Source organism: Athene cunicularia (genome assembly GCF_003259725.1).
Source record: "Athene cunicularia isolate RWA chromosome 4 unlocalized genomic scaffold, athCun1 chr4_part3, whole genome shotgun sequence".
Lineage (NCBI taxonomy): Eukaryota > Metazoa > Chordata > Aves > Strigiformes > Strigidae > Athene > Athene cunicularia.
In genome coordinates this window covers 9,430,597-9,434,207 of record NW_020799100.1, presented here as the reverse complement: position 1 = coordinate 9,434,207, position 3,611 = coordinate 9,430,597, and positions in this window count along the sequence as shown.

The following is a 3,611-nucleotide window of genomic DNA, read 5'->3' as shown; positions in this document are numbered from 1 at the left end:
TATTATATAGAATTGGTAGAATAATAAACTTGTGTAGAAAGACACAGCAATTACTTAATGAAGGACAGAGGAATACATGCTGCATAGCTATTCCTGCTCTTGTGTTTTGAAAGGTAGCATTTTTCTAGTGATTCTGCACATGTCAGGTTTCATGGTAGTAATTTCTAGTGTGGTTGTTCTGTGAATACCTGTCGTTACCATTTGTAGGTGAATGGTTTTACATGTAATTCATGCCTCAATCTCATCTCTGTCAGATTAATTTTGTTTCTCTTCAGAAATCATAGCTGGTCTCCAGCTGTACCCAATGGTAGGACCTGAGAGAGCCTTTCAGGGTTTGTTAGAGCTCAGGGCTGCATATAGAAGCAACATCAAATCCTCTAAATACAACTTAAAATTGGCTATGACAACCCTGAAGGCCCTGAATGCTGTCCAACCTGGTGATAATATGACAGCAAAAACTGCAGTGCTCTATGTCCAAGTTCATTGTATGTGCAGCAGCAAGGCAGGTTCTGAGGCTTGTGACTCTGAGACTCTCCAAATCTAGACTGCACTCCCAGCATAACTTTGGACAAACCACTTAACCCTCTGTACCTTGGTGCCTTTTCCACATGTTTTTTTTTTGTGATTCTTACACAGTTTTGAAGTCTTCTAGTTTTGATTTTATCCCCTAATGTATTTGTTCACTTACATCCTTTTCTGCAGTGAATATATCTGTCAAACTGACTTCGGCTTCTGTAGCAAGAAATGTAATCTCCCTTCTCAGAATTACCTATTCCCCTATTCCTTGCTCCTGCTCACCTAGTAAACTTGGCCTTAGCTCCTCGTCTTCATCATTTTTGCTAATGCTTGCATTACTGTTTGTTTACAGTAGGGCCATTATTTCACCCAACTGGGTATTTACAGACTAGGCAAAGAACCCCCCGGCTTTGGTGGTGGTGGGAATGTACTGTCTGGTCCTAAGAACTAAATAGCAATTCTGAGCACTGTTAACGGTTTATTTTTATGTGCAAGAAGAAAAGCTCTGTTAAACTGGCCCAAGATCAGAGATCCACGGAAATTAATTTACACCCCTCTCAGCTGCACTGAATGGACGCAGGACTGAGTGGTGATTTCTCTATGTACACGAGGGATAATATCAGCAGCTTCCTGAGCTCCAGCTGCTGTGGACAAAGGATGGCAGAGTTACAGCGATTCCTGGAGGGAGGAACTTTAAGATGGAGGAATTTTAAAGAATGTGAAGGACAACCTCTTAAAAAATTGTAGGTGGAGCAATTCCAGGTCATCAAAACACTTAGTAAGCCCAAGATTTATTTTCCTACTTTGAACTAGTTGCTGTTGTGGCATTTATCTTTTGTGCTTTTTAACACATCTACTGTGACCTTTGTGTGATTGCATAAATTGGCCTGAGTATGCTGGAACAGTTATTAGGAACCCCTTTCTTGTGTTGTTTCCTGAATTCCCACATTGTGGCGTGATGTGTGTATGGAAACTGCTCGCTTCCTCTGCTGGCAGCTGTTCAGATGTGTGCTGGAGCTCCTGAGGACTGGGCTGGGCGGGGAGCTGGGTGAAGGGAGGATGCAGGGGAAGAATATTTTAAGGAAGAGAATGTGGATTTCATGCATCTTTGTTCTTTTCCAGTTCCAATAAAGCTGTTATCTCCAATTGTGTGGGTTAAACATGAGCAGTGCTAGTGCTCTGTAGAATAAACAGCAGCAGATGAGTTCAGGTTAATATGCCTCGGGCAAGGCTAGCTGCTTTTCAGTGTCTGCATTAAGCAATATTTTTACTTTCATGATGACTCTACCTTCTCTCTTTACTCCCCACTATTTTCTTTTAGCATGTGGGAGGGAGACAGGATGTGTGACTGAAAAATAGTTTATAACTCTTTAACTCGCTGTAGCTATGTATTTGTAGCTATGTATTTCCCTTACAACGCCACCCCACAGCATCTAGCAAATATGTGCTTCATTAGCTTGTTCTGCATCGTTTTGGGTTTGGATTTGGTTTTTTTTTTGCATTAGCAAACTGTAAGGTTATGGGATGTTAATTAACTGTTTACATGTGTTTCTACATTTGTTCCACTGAAATGTTCTAATGAATGAATGTCAGTTACGAGGGGAAAAAATAGATGTCTATACATGCTGCATTTGGGATTTCTGAAATTTGACTGCCAGAATTTTTTTCGAGATCTTTCTTTTCAATCTTAAGAGTTGGAAATGTTGGAAAGGATTTGTTTGCTTAGAGCAATTAGAAGGTAAATGGCTGAATTGTGTTATCTCTTCTCACACAAAGAGTCCTGATGAACTCTGGGAGGCCAAGTTTCACAGATTTGACATGTGGCCAGTTTTTGCACATTTAGTACTTTTGGAATCTGGTGTCATCTTACGGCCAAACCTTACCAAACTGGGGCTACTTAATGGGCTTAATATTAGTGTATTGAATCAGCTGTGGACACACTGTGACAGCTTCTCTTGTTTTTTGCTTTGCTCTTTCTTGAAATTACAAGTCAGTGAACAGGAGCCAGGAGACAGGTAGAAGCTGTCAGTCAGAGATTGTCCTCTGGAGTCACCTCACAGCGGGAGGATTCGAGTGCATTGTATGCGAAAGCCAGAGGAGGAGGTGGATTGTGAGAAAGGCAAAGGTACATTGTTTGTACACCAGTACGTCACCATTGAAGGACCAGTTTGTTATCTCGGGCCTTGTTTAGATGGGAGATTTGCTCTGATTACAGGCATCAGGCTGGGAGAAGTTAACACTGCTTAGCCCATTTCAGAACAAGAGCTTTGCTTCTCTCACCCCAGAAGTTGGTACTGCTGCAGAGATGACCGTGTTATTACCATTAACAAGTGCTACTGGATCTTCCAAAGCAGGGAGACCGGCTTAACCCTTTCTTTTTGTCAGTGTTTTAGTATCCTTTTACTGACATTCTTTAAATGGGGAGACATGCAGAAAGGTGCTGTATTCTTAAAATTAAACTATTTTTTTAAGTTGAAATTCTACTGTGTGGTTCCAGGCACTAAAGCCTTCAACAAAAACCACCTCTGAATCGGGCTACCATATTTTATCATGTGGTAAAATGATGAAACACAGCAAAATTGTGGCTGCATTTGGGAAAATGCTGATGTCTCTTCCATCTCCTCTTTCCACATCAACCGTTAGATGTGGCTGTGGCAGGGTAATAGAGATCCGGGGGTGTTTCCTGTTGTGATGGACTGAGCCTTGGAAGACTTTTCAATGTGTATTTTAGTTTTCAGCAGAACATTATATACAGGGAACTCCTTTAATACCCTGCTTATATGCAGTTAGTTGTGATCAGTTCTTGCCACGCTTTCAACTGTTTTCAGCATTTGGCCAGCAAAAAGCGGGTGAGCCAGATCCCCTGGCATAAACCCGCTGAACTCCACTGACTTGGGGAACGGTTCCGACACCTCGGGGCCAGCTCCCGCGCCCGCAGGCGCCCGAGTGATGAGGGAGCTCAGACGAACCCTCATCGCCCTCCGTGCGGAGCTGCGGGCTGCGGCAGGGCCGGCCCGGCCCGGGCGCTCGCAGGCACGTTACCGGCTGGCGCGGCCGGAGCTCCTCGGGGCCCGGCAGACCGGGGGCAGGGCAGC